Below are 13,624 nucleotides of genomic sequence, written 5' to 3' on the forward strand. Positions count from 1 at the left end.
GAGTGATGCCGATTTCCAACAATACTACCTTCTCATGTTGTCCCTCCATCACTAGAAGTGGTAGCAGCAGCTGTGTACTGTTGCTAATCCGTGGTTTGTCTCATTTTCTATTGCTTGACTTCTCAGCTCTTTCAACAACTGACATAATTCACTAAATTAAAATCTGTCTGCTTTTAAGACCTACGGTGGATTACGTTTTCTTGACTGGAGCCTGATACATAACCTAATGTTAATCCTGTGCCCAGTCTGGTACTATGGGGTGTTTATAACTCACTGGTGGCAGCCCTGGCACACTGACAAGGATTTGAGCCAGATGTAATCATCTCAGCAGTGGATATAGGCAGAATGAAGTGAAGGCTACAGCTGCTAAAAAATGGGTTTTATGTGAGGAGTACATGGTCCAACCTACCCTTAACCCTTTTAATTTCACAACCGTCTAGAGCTGCATTATCCAATACAGTGGCCACTAGGCACATGTGGCCATAGAGCAATTGAAATGTGGTTAGTCTGAATTGAGATTTGCAGTAACTGTAAATTACATACTGGATTTCAAAGACTAAGTATAAGGAAAAAAGAATATTAAAAAATTACACTAATAATTTTTATACTGAGTACATGTTGAAGTGATAGTATTTTAGTACATTGGGTTAATAAAACATATCATTAAAATTAATTTCACCTGTTTCTTTTTACTTTGTTTAATGTGGCTATTAGAAAATTTAAAATTACATATATGGCTCACATTATATTTCTGTTGGACAACACTGCTCAAAACACCAAATGGCTTAAAAAAGATAGTAAAGATTGGTGATGAAAGGAACTGTGGTCAGCTGAATAACAGCTCCCAAAGAGATCTAGGTCCCTGGAATCTGTGGTTGTTAGCTTATATGATAAGAGGGAATTTGCAGATATGATTAAGGATTTTGAGATTGTGAGATTATCCTGGATTATGCAAGTAGGCCTTAACTGTAAATCACAAGTGGGAGGCAGAGGGAGATCTGACACAGCAATGTGAGGACTAAAGCAAGATGCTATACTACCAGCTTCAAATATGGAAGAAGGGGCCAACAGCCAAAGAATGCAACTCTTGAAGGCAGAAAGGCTAAGAAACTGATTCTCCCTCTCTAGAGGGAGTGCAGGCCTGCCAACACCTTGATTTAGGCCCAATGAAACTGATTTTGAACTTCTATCCACCGGAACTGTATGAGAGTAAATATATATTGTTTTAAGCCACTACGTTTATCATAATTTATTATAGCAGTCATAGAAAACTAATAAAGGAACAAACATTTTTTGTATGTACTTTACTGTACCTGTACTTTACATGTGTTATCTAATTTAATCCTCATAACAATCCTATGAGATAGGTATTTTAAAGATGAGGAAACCAAGATAGAGACTAAGGAACTTGCTCCAGGTGTTACATTTAGTAAGAGGTAGGACCTGGATTCAAATCCAAGGCCATCTGACTATAAAGTGCATGCTCTTTCTGTTATGTTGCACAAGTCTCCCCATCTCTCTGGGCTTTGGTTTCCCCAATTTTCCTTCCACCACACTGACCCCAGAAGTCATGGGGTACCTGGAAAATGAGTTAGTATGTTACCGCTACCTCCAGAGGGAGGAAGTCCAAGTTGGTCATGTGACTGCCATTTTCTGGGGCAGAAACTGCTCAGAGGATCAGTGATTCTGAACCAAACAAAGGGCACTTCATTCCATTCCCTGGAATTAATCCTCTAAACTTAATATCATGGAGAAGAGGTGCTACCACCTCCATCCAAGGGGAGCATCTTGGCATCAGATAGGAGTTGAAGACTGCACACTGGTGTCTAGCTTCAGCAACTTCATGAATGAGGATGCCATTGTGGTGCATACTGGGGATCAACTCAATCTCCACAGGGTATCTTCTTGCATTGCAAAGCCTAGATAACTGAAAATTACATTTTCCAGACTACTTTGCAACTAGGTTTCTGAATGTGAATTAGTTTCTGATAATAGGATGAACTCATGAAATATGACAGGCAGAAGTAAGAAGAAGTCTAAAGCCATCTTTTTACTCCTTATACTGTCAAGAAAACTTGTGAAAATGTGAATTTTTTTCTGCAGTGGGATTCCAGTGGTCATTTTCCAGCTTTCTGAGTGCTGAGAGGCAGTGCAGTCATCCATGGTGGCAGGGGCCCCAGTTTCTTGATTACAGTTTCCTGACCCCTGGATCAAAGCTATGGGGATGTGTCTTGAATAACACAAATGATGACCTTGGAATGTTGCTGATGGTATAGTTCTATATTTTTCTAGAATAATTTCTAGTGGTTCGGCCTAGATCTTGCTCTCCTATACCATATATGCATCAATTTCCTGCAACAAATCTCTTCCTGTAAAAAATAGCTGGAGTGTTACGCCTGTTAAAATGACTATAATCACTAAGACTAAAAATAACAAGTGTTGGAGAGAGTGTGGAGAGAAGGGAATCCTCATACACTGCTGGTGGGAATGCAAACTGGTACAGCCACTATGGAAAACATTATGGAGATTCCCCAAAAAACTAAAATTAGAACTACCGTATGACCCAGCTCTCCCACTACTGGGTATCTACCCAAACAATTTGAAATCAACAATCCAAAGTAGCATATGTACCCCTATGTTCATTGCAGCACTATTCACAGTAGCCAAGACGTGGAAACAATCCAAGTGCCTATCGACTGATGATTGGATAAAGAAGATGTGGTACATATATATACAATGGAATACAACTCAGCCATAAAAAGACAAATTCATCCCATTTGCAATAACATGGAAGGACCTGGAGGGAATTATGCTAAGCGAAATAAGCCAGACTGAGAAAGACAAACACCAGATGATTTCACTCATATGTGGAATATAAACAAGTACACGGACAAAGAAAACAATTCAGTGATTACCAGGGAAAGGGGGGTGGGGCATGGACACAGGGGGTGAAGGGGAGCACTTATGTGGTGACAGTCAAGAAATATTGTACAACTGAAATCTCACATTGATGTAAACTACTATGAACTTAATAATAATAAAAAAAATACCTGGAATGGTTTCTACTTTCTGCGCTGAACCTTGACAGATACAGCTTTCAACTGAAAGAGAGAATATGACAAATTCAACTTAGAACAGATTTCATTTAAGTTGCAACTGAAGTGTTCAGATCCAGTTCAACAAATATTTATTAGTATCTACTATGTATCAGGAACTATGCTGGTCAGTGTAGACAGACCAGCGAAAAAGAGACAAATCTGTCCTTTTCAATGGCTTAGTTCAGGTTGGAGAGGCAGACAGACAATCAGGAAAACAGTTATAAACACACTGGTAGGTAGAGTACCCTGTAGTATAAGTGTACGTAAGAGAGTCACCTGACTCAAAGTTGGGGTCCAGGAACACATCCTGGGGGAGATGATATCTATCTGAGACCTTGAAATTAATCAGAGTTCACAGAAGCTAACACTGATCCATTTGAACAGTAAAGAAATTCATTTAAATGACATAGGAATTTGAATATGGAGTAAAGATTAAATAATAGTGTTATATCAATGTTACATTTTCTGATTTATATAATTGTATGGTGGTTATGTAAGAGACTATCAAAGTTCTTAGGAAATACACACTGATGTATTTAGGGGTACAGAACTATGTTTGCAACTTATTCTCAAATGAATCAGAAAAAATAAGCATGTGTGTGTGTTGCAAGAATAGTTAAGAAACTCCCATATTCCCTTTATTTAGATCTACCAATTGTAGACACTTTGTCTCGTTCGCCTTAGCATTGTCCCCCATGCTTGCTCTCACCAACTTTCTCTGTCTCTCTCTCAAGGGTATATGGTTCCGTAACTGTTCTCACAATTTTGTTAAGTATGAAATTACATAAAAATTAAACTTTGAAAACCAAAAAATGATATAGGAGTTGTTCCCAGGAGGGCTAGGGAACATGTCTCAGGCTCAGGGCCACCTAGCCAGAAACAATACCCAAAATTCACACCTAGAATTTGTCAGTGAAAGCACCACTGCTGCCCAAGGAAACATCTTTCTTGCAACGTTGCTGCTGTCTAAGAGTTCCTCACAGTCCTCCTGTGGCCTACTCCTAACATAGAGTACTGGGAGATTGTATCTGGTTAGTGGTGGGTCCTAGATAATGTACCCATACCCTAACTACAACGAAGGTGAGAAAGTGAGTACATGCCATTTTCAGCTTCTAGAGTGACAGGCAGACTTTGAGGTGGGGAATTCTCCAATCATCAAAAGGAAAACAGATGCTAGATGAAAAGAAGTGACAATATTCACTAGAGTTCACTTCTTTACAGCCCATGCCCAATATTAACATAAACTCTTCTTCCCATACTTAATCTTCCAGAAGAAAAAATACTGCCAATTAACATAATGCAGCTGTTCCTTATAAAATCAAAATGTGCTCCCTCCCTCCCTAAAAGGATGATAAACTCAAATCTCATTGGTGGCTGAATCCAGCTTATATAGAATCTGTCTATGATGTTCAGTCCTCTTATGGTCCCACCATGATGCTGTCTCAGAATTCTGTAATCCATGAACAAAATTGTAAAGCTAACCACGACTAGCATGCCCTGGAAGAAAGGGATGGAAAAGAAAAGAAAAATTAATTTAAATATATGCATGGCAGAACAAGTGAGAAAATTAGGCAGATGCTATAATCTTTATTTCTGCAAGTAGTCATAAGACTGTAACTGACATTTCTAACTTCCATCCTCCAGTGCCCATTTCATGTTGTCTTGCCCAGAGCCAACAACTGCAGCTGGTCAAGCTTCATTACTTGGTTGAATGACCCAAACCTCCATTCCCAAGAGATCGGAGCCCTTAATGGTCTTGCCCATGCAAGACTGTTGGAGTCCTCCATTAACTTTACTACTAGAGATGGCAGTACTAAGAGTCACCCCAAGGAAATCCGTGAATCCCAAGCATAGCGCTTTAAGCCTCTGTTGTTTGTCAGTAACACTGTCTCCTCTTAATAATAAAGATTAATCGTCCCAGCCAGCACCATTTTTGACCTGTTTTCCTGGTGACATGAAGAACCTTATGCATCCAGGTAGCAGTCTTAATTTCCAAGTCAGTGGAACCATAGTGTGTCCCCTGACAGAAGCATTTCTCTCATGCATACCAAGATCTCTAAACCAGCACACCCCAGAATCATGGGGACAGAAAACAGCATTTTCCAGTTTGCGTTTTGTGAGAGGTACACTTTCCACTCCCATCTTGGAACCTATACTTTTGCAATGGAAAAACAGGACCAAATCTTGATTGTTAACTTAGAGCATATAGCACATCTCGTAGAATAGCACCTCAACCTTGGAAAAAATCTCCCTGCTAGCATTATAACTGAGTTTTCAATAGACCATCCTACCTCTCTATAAGATCACTTGTTTCTGGGTGATGGAATAAATAATAAGACCAGCGAGTTCCATAGACATCAATTCATTGCCTTAACTCTTTCACCATAAAGCGATTTTTCTTTATCAGAAGCAATGTTATATGGGATACCATGATGGTGTATAAGATATTTAAGGGCTATAGATGGTGGTATGGTGTGAGGCATGATGGGCTGGGATATTGAATGGTGCTATCTGACAGCAATAATCTAAACACTCCCAAAAATCCCACTTCAATTCTAGGCATCCTACTGTCCAATCAGTGCCCTAATTTTCACATAAGAGAAAGGCTCTGAATTCAGTAATGCCTAAATTCAGCAACTGAAATTTAAACTTGGCTATCAGCCATCCATAGGTATAGGAAGCCCATGGTTTTCAGTCCACACTTTCAGTCATAGCCGCAGCCCAACACACTTCATTGAAGAATCCCACAGGCTAGTGTGTTGGTTATGATTTTGAACAACAGTTGTTACTATAAAGATGAGATTTAGTTAAAGAAAAATGTGTACAAAACCAATGATGGATTTAGTATAGGGTACAAGAAAGAAAAACAAACAAAAAAAAATAGAAAAAGTAAATTATTAGAAATAGTAATTTCTTAGTTGAATCTTCCTCCAACCAAAAGAAGTTTCAAAAAACCATATTTAAGTTCCTGAATATAAATCATAACTATACCTCACCTGCATCACTAGCTGTATCACTAGCTACCAGTTCAATGTTTATGATGCCTGAAGAGCCCTTTGTTTTGTTTTCACCAAGGGATCATCCAGCTTGTGTTTGGAAGTCTAAGATGACAGGAAATTTAACCCAACCTGAGGACACTCTAATAGCTAAAAGTTCTCCCTTGTGTTAAATAGAATTTCTTCTGACTGTAATTTACACTCTTGAAACTAATTTCACATGTTGAAGTCTTTCATATTTCATTGTTAATGAAGTTTCTACAACACACACGATCTTCCATAGAGAAAGTGAGTCAAAGTCTATTAAAATGCCTTAAAAGTGTAAATATAGTTATATATACTGAGGTATGCTGTAATTCAATTTTAATGATTTTTATAACAATTTAAGTTCAGGAGTTGTTTCCTACAATAACTTAGGGTCATGTGGTCTTCTCAGCTACTAAAAATCAGTTGGATGAATGACTTCTTTCTTACTTGGGAGAAGGAACTAGGTGCAGGAAGTTTATTTGGGAGAAGTCTTAAGTGAGTTTCCCTAGAAACAACCTGAGATGGATATTTGTTTGCATGTGATTTATTGAAAGTACACTTAGAAGCGATAAGTAAGGGAACAAGGAAAGCAGGATAGGAAAGGAACTATGTAAGAATGGTGTTTCTGGTGAAATCTAGCTTCAGTCTCATCCTACAAAAAGCTGTGGAATACAAAGTGCACTGCAGAGCCCATCTTGCCTTGAAGCAAGGAAGTGGAATTTTTGTACCCCTGCCCCAATCAGTTATTGGTCATGGGCCATGCAATGGGAGGTTGGTATAACTCCCAGGAATCTCCAGCCCCAGAGGCTTCAAACACACAGGGAAATCCCCCAGAGAAAGTGGCAGGTATGACCTGTTACTCAAGTACCTGTGGCAGATGGGCATTGGACACAAGAACCAAAATGGCAAAAGGGATCCCAGAAGATCTGGGCGAAGGATCAACAATCTCTGCCAAGGTCCACCTGTTGCACCATTCAAATCCATGTGCTTTTCACATCAGGTTTACTCCATAATGTTGTAGCTTCTCCAGGATTCTAGTCAGTTACAATTTCTGGCAAAACATAAGAGAGTAGGGTTTGCGAGACGAGCTACAGCCTTGCTGCTGCAGTTGAACCTAAGGCCATCACTGATATTTATCATTTCTCTCCTCTACCATCCAATCTGGACTCCCCTCACCTCAGGTAGTACTTCCACTAGTCTAGGTGGATTTCTGGTGGGGTGACCCAGATCCTCATCTCTGAGGAGCCTGAGCTCCTGATTACCATGCCCTTATCAGGTTGTGGTTGCTGAATTTTTCCATTTACAGTTAAAACTGGCCTTTGAAGTACCAAGAGACTCCTTAGTAGATCACCCAAGACCCAAATATTTCTGCCTGCTTCCATTGTGTAGCAGCAGCCCTACCTCCTCATGATTATCAGTCAATTTCCCCCACAAGGTGGTAACTCCTTTCCACTGGCACAAAGAACCCAAAGTGGCAAGGTAACAGCAATAGTATTAAGTTTAGTGGGACTCTTTTTTTTTAAGATTGGCACCTGAGCTAACAACTGTTGCCAATCTTTTTCTCCTTCTCTTTCCCCTTCTCCATCTTCATCTTCATCGTCTTCATCTTCTTCATCTTTGTCTTCTCCTTCTTTGTCTTTGTCTTCTTTTTTGTTGTTTTCTTCTTCATGTTCGTCTTCTTCTTCTTCTTCTCCTCAAAGCTCCCCAGTACATAATTGTATATTCTAGTTGCAGGTCCTTTTAGTTGTGCTATGTGGGACGTCGCCTCAGCATGGCCCAATGAGCAGTGCTAGGTCCCCATCCAGGATCCAAACCAGTAAAACCCTGGCTGCCAAAGCAGGGCATGTGAACCCAATGACTCGGCCAAGGGGCCAGCCCCTAGTGGGACTCTTTGTTCCCTGGTGGAAGTATCGTCTTTCTGGAAACGAAGACCTACAGAACCTAAAGTTATGGAGACAGGAACAACAATTCTTCAAATGGGTTTCTGAGAGTGATGGTGAGTGAGACCACTCCTACTTCCACTCTTTGATTCTCAGACCCATGTATTGTACTGACTGGGGACATGGCACCATATAATGACTGTTGGTTTAAGGATAAAGAAGGATAGAGGGGCCCACCCATAGCCAAGTGGTTAAGTTCATGTGCTCCGCTTTGGCGGCCCAGGGTTTCACTGGTTTGGATCCTGGGCATGGACCCAACATCACTCATTGGGCCACGCTGAGGTGGTGTCCCACATAGCAGAACTAGAAGGACCTACAACTAGAATATACAGCTATGTACTGGGGGGCTTTGGGGAGAAGAAGAAGAAGGTGGGTGAGAGGAAGGGGGAGGGGAGGAGGAGGAGGTGGCAGAGGCGAAGGCCAAGGCAAAGAAGAAGAAGAAGAAGAAGAAGAGAAGATTGGCAACAGATGTTAGCTCAGGGCCAATCTTAAAAAAAAAAGGATAGGGGCCTGCCCTGTGGCCGAGTGGTTAAGTTCGCGTGCTCCATTACGGTGGCCCAGGGTTTTGCTGGTTCGGATCCTGGGCGCAGACATGGCACCACTCATCAGGCCACAGTGAGGTGGCACCCCACATGTCACAGCTAGGAGGACCCACAACTAAAATATACAACTATCCACTGGGAGGGGGGGTTGGGGAGAAAAAGCAGAAAGAAAAGAAAAAGAAGAAGATTGGCAACAGTTGTTAGCTCAGGTGTCAATCTTAAAAAAAAAGAAAAGGATAGAGACCCATCTTCACAAAATGTCATCATGGTCAGATGTTCATTCCTTACCAAGGTACAATAACAAAAAGGAGATGCTTTTCAAATCATTAAAATAGAGTTTAACTCTATTTGAAAGTAAATAAAATAAGATAAATAAAATTCTCTGCTACAGGTGTCATGGCTTTACTCTAGAACTTGAGTGGTCTGCACTGTGACTCTCCTACTGGAACTTACTAGGGTAAGTAGGTAGGTAATTCTAAATAAATATTGATTTATGAAATAATAGTATCTTGTAGAGTTTAATATATAGAAAGAATTATGACACACGACAACAATAGCAGTGAGGCACGTGGTCGGTAGTAAATGTAACTAAGGTTCTAAGATCCTAGCATTGTTCAGGAGGTAGAAAAAGTCCTAACTTGGAGAAATTTTCATAAATCAAGGGCACATGTTACGATGTCTTTGATAATACTAAAAGAATAGTAAAAGAAAGTATAATTAGCAAGCTAATAGAAGAAAAAACAGAATAAAAAGAAAAGTAATTAAGTTTAAAAAGGCAAGAAAAGAGCGAAAAAGGAACATAGAACATATTGGACAGGTAGAAAAGAAATAGTAAGATGTTGGGTTTTTTTTAATTGAAGTCATATTGGTTTATAACATTGTATAATTTCAGGCGTACATTATTATATATCAGTTTCCATATATACTGTATCGTGCTTACCACTAATAGTCTAGTTTTTATCTGCCACCATACATATGTGCCCCTTTAATCCTTTCACCCACCCCCAACCTCTTTCCCCTCTGGTAACCACTAATCTGTTCTCTTTATCTATATGTCTGTTTATCTTCCACATATGAGTGAAATCACACAGTATTTGTCTTTCTCTGTCTAGCTTATTTCACTCAACATAATACCCTCAAGGTCCATTCACGTTATTCAAATGGGATGATTTTGTATTTTTGATAACTGAGTAGTATTCCATGGTGTGTGTATATATAATATACACACACCACATTTTCTTTATCCATTTATCAGTTGATGGGCACTTGGGTTGGTTCTATATCTTGGCTATTGTGAATAATGCTGCAACGAACATAGGGGTGCATAAATCTCTTTGTGTTGTTGATTTCATGTTCTTTGGATAAATACCCAGTAGTGAGATAGCTGGATCGTATGGTATTTCTATAATTTTTTGAGAAATCTCCATACTGTTTTCCATAGTGGCTGCACCAGTTTGCACTCCCACCAGCAGAGTGTGAGGGTTCCCCTTTTTCCACATCCTCTCCAACACATATTATTTCTCGTCTTGTTAATTATAGCCATTCTAATGGGTGTGAGATGATATCTCACTGTAGTTTTGATTTGCATTTCCCTACTAATTAGTGACATCAAACAAGATGATGGGTTTAAACCTAAATATCTCAGTCATTATATCAAATAAAAATGGAATGAATACTCCAATTAGGAGGCAAGGATTTTAAGACTAAATTTAAAACTTCAACTATATGCTGATTTCAAGAAATATATGTTAAGTATAAAAATATAGTGAGGCTGTAAGTAAATGAATAGAAAAATGTATACCTGCAAACAGCAATCAAAAGAACTCTGAAGTAGTTATAGCAAGATCAGACAAGGTATGATGAAGGGCTTTACCAAAGGTATAGATAATATTTCATAATGTTAAAATGTCAGTCCATCAGGAAGATACAAAAATCACAAGTTTGTATGTCCTTAATAACATAGCCTCGGGGCCGGCCCCGTGGCCAAGTGGTTAAGTTCACGCGCTCTGCTTTGACAGCTCAGGGTTTCGCCGGTTCGAATCCTGGGCGTGGACATGGCACTACTCATCAGGCAATGCTGTGGTGGTGTCCCACATGCCACAACTAGAAGGACTCACAAATAAAAATATACAACTATGTACCAGGGTGTTTTGGGGAGAAAAAGGAAAAATAAAATCTTTAAAACAAACAAACAAAATAAACAAAAAATAAACAACAACAAAAAATAACATAGCCTCAAAATACATATGATAAAAATTAACAAAACTTAAAACAGTAGAGAAATATACAACCATAGTGGGAGATTATGAGACATCTCTCTCCGTAACTGATAAAATAAGCTGACGAAATATCAGTACAGATACAAAAGATCCACACCACACAATGAACGAATGTTACCTAACTGACATAGAAAATTGCAATCAACAACTTCAGAATACAAATTTTTTTCCCAGTACACACGATTCCATGGGCAACAGGAGTCTGAGAGCTGGCCTCTCTAACAGAATAAACAACAGATACTATCATGTCTGTCTTTCCCACCTGTACATTTGTGTTCCAATTCCACTCTCTGATTAAGTGCGTGCCAGGTGGGAGTTTATTTAGCAGAGCACGTGAGATACTTCTCACTTTGGGTATTATGAGTAAAATGTGAGAGTAGAGATCAGGAGTCATATTTTGGAGGAGATTCAAAGGTCTAGCTTGTTATACTTGATTCCAAAATAGACTACATGTTCCTAGAGGTGAGATGGATCCAGGTAAAGCAGCGTTTGTGGTAGGAGGTGGAGACATGCAACCAGGGAGGCAGAAGACAAGGAAAAGCATATCAGGCAAAAGTGAATTGATAGAGAAACTCCTGAGGTGGAAAGTGGATATTTGTTGAGGAATTTTAGGGGGTCCCCAAACCTTGTAATTCATTCTGGATTATGATTTTCTGCTGTTTTGAGCTATTTCATTGATAGTAGTAGCTTTCTTTGTATACTATTTTTGCATAAGGCATTTTGCCTTTTTAAAGTATATATAATGTATACGGAAAAACTCTGAAAGGTTAAAGACCGATGTTAATAGGAGTTACTTATAAGAATAGGATTTGTGATCATTTTTTTCCTTTTTGTTCATTTGTATATACTAATTTTCCTAACATAAACAAGTAAGCATGCATTACTTGTGTAACTCCTTTGTTTCTACACTATACTTTAGTACAAACCCTTTTTTTTTTTAACAGAAACCAACCTCAAAAGCCCACAGACCTGAGTTTGATCTCAAATCCAACAAACCGAAGCTCAATCACTCCTAAGTCCCTGAACATCACCTTGTGATAGAGTTGCAATCATAGCAACTGTGTTTTCTGTTTGTCAGTTGGATCTGAGAAAATATAAAGCTTGAATGTATGGTGTGACTATACAGCAATCCTGAGTTTTCTTCCTACAAACATTCCAAAACTTATACATTCAGGAAGTGTTGTCTTTCAAAGAAGTCACTCTGCCCATATCAGTTTTGGATTTCCTCTCACAAAAATTTCTTCAGAGCTGGTTTAGTAATGCCAAAAGAAAATCAATTTCATTATAATTCACAAGAAACTCTTGCTTAGTCCATGGTCTTACTCCTCTTTTTGCTCCTTCTCTCATTGCCTTCTCTAGCTAAGTTTTATACTTTCCTTCTCTGTATTCTTTATTTTTACTGCTAAGGTGTTTAACTAAGACTTCAAGGACCTATTGTTGAGAACCTGGGGAAAAGAGTGTGGGAAAGGGTTCTGAGGCTTAATAAAGCCTGGGACTGGGAGAGGAGTACTGAGACGGGCCTGGACAGTTTGAGTATGAGGCCCAAAGGTAAGGTGACATCATAATTTGTCACCTCATTCTGGGATACTTTTGAATGTGAAAGGGGACATGATTAATAATTATGCCAGGTCAACCAGGATATATGGTCACCATATGGTTACAGGGAGCAAGTCAGGGAAAGCCCTCTGACCAATATCAGTTCGCTTGGGCTGCCTTTAGCACCAGAGATGGGTGTAACTGGCCTAGGGTCATAAATGTGAATTGCCGGATGTAGAGGATGGCTTCTATTTGAGGATGATGCTATCATTACAGTTGATCATTTGATTATTGGGACAGATCCATGTTTAATTTAGGGAACTCTCACTTGGTAAGAAACAGTTAATTGAATATCTTGGAATTACTTCTAACAGGTTATTAAGATTTTATGACCACTTGTACATTTTTTGGATACTCCTTAGAAACGAAAATATTTTCTAGGTATTATAACACACCCACCCATATATTTCCCGTCATCTTCTAAGACTCCACTATTACCCTGGAATTTTCACATCTCCTTCTCTCCTCAAGAATAATAAAAGTTTAAACAACCTACAAAATCCCTCTTATTGTGTGATCATTTAGTCTAAGCTCTTCCTTCATTCACTGCCTTATAGTCTGTTCCTTTGTCTTGTGTTTTCCAACTTTGGAAAAGCTAAAAATTCATTGAGTTTGTTGGCTTTTCCACTTAAGTTGTTTATTGTGCCTATAACACATGTCCACATCACATATGTTAAGTAATTATTGCAAGTAAGTATTGCTTTATTTTTTAAGCCACTGTTCACTGTAACACACACACACTTCACCAAACTCAAAAAGTAAGAAATCTATAAATTCCCTCTTTTAATAGTTTCAAAGCTAACTCTACTATCTATAGTACATACTTCTAAAAGAATGCCACTATAGCAGAATTCATTAATTCCACAAAAATTTATTGAGTTCCTCTTATTAGTAGGGGCACTAGTGAAATACAGGTGAAATCACCTAGTTCCTGACCTCAAGGCTCCCAAATTCTGTAGTAATGTCAATAGTCACAGTAGATTGTGCTAAATGTTGTAGCAGAGGAACATACAAAGCACAGTGACAGAACAAAGTGAACTAAGAGATCAACTATTTTGGTTGGCAGGGAGTTGGAAAAGGTCTCCTTTAGGAAACACTTGTACTGAGTCTGGAAGGTTGAGTAGAAATTTTCTAGGAGTAAAGAAA

General features: G+C 39.0%; 1 protein-coding gene across 7 annotated transcripts in view; it reads right to left on the reverse strand.

Annotated features, from left to right (window-relative positions):
* Window positions 1–13,624, reverse strand: part of SCAPER (S-phase cyclin A associated protein in the ER) — a 521,170-nt gene that overhangs the window by 504,648 nt on the left and 2,898 nt on the right. For 5 of the 7 annotated variants that reach the window (XM_070573827.1, XM_070573718.1, XM_070573923.1 and 2 more), the window contains exons 2-3: window positions 6,990–7,172; window positions 3,051–3,101 (exon numbers count right to left, since the gene is read on the reverse strand). The gene's annotated coding sequence lies outside the window, so the exon portion shown is untranslated. The remainder of the gene's footprint in view (window positions 1–3,050; window positions 3,102–6,989; window positions 7,173–13,624) is intronic. The other 2 variants (XM_070573840.1, XM_070573736.1) reach the window with 1 other exon arrangement.

This window comes from Equus przewalskii, chromosome 1 (genome assembly GCF_037783145.1).
Source record: "Equus przewalskii isolate Varuska chromosome 1, EquPr2, whole genome shotgun sequence".
In the NCBI taxonomy this organism is placed as follows: Eukaryota; Metazoa; Chordata; class Mammalia; order Perissodactyla; family Equidae; genus Equus; species Equus przewalskii.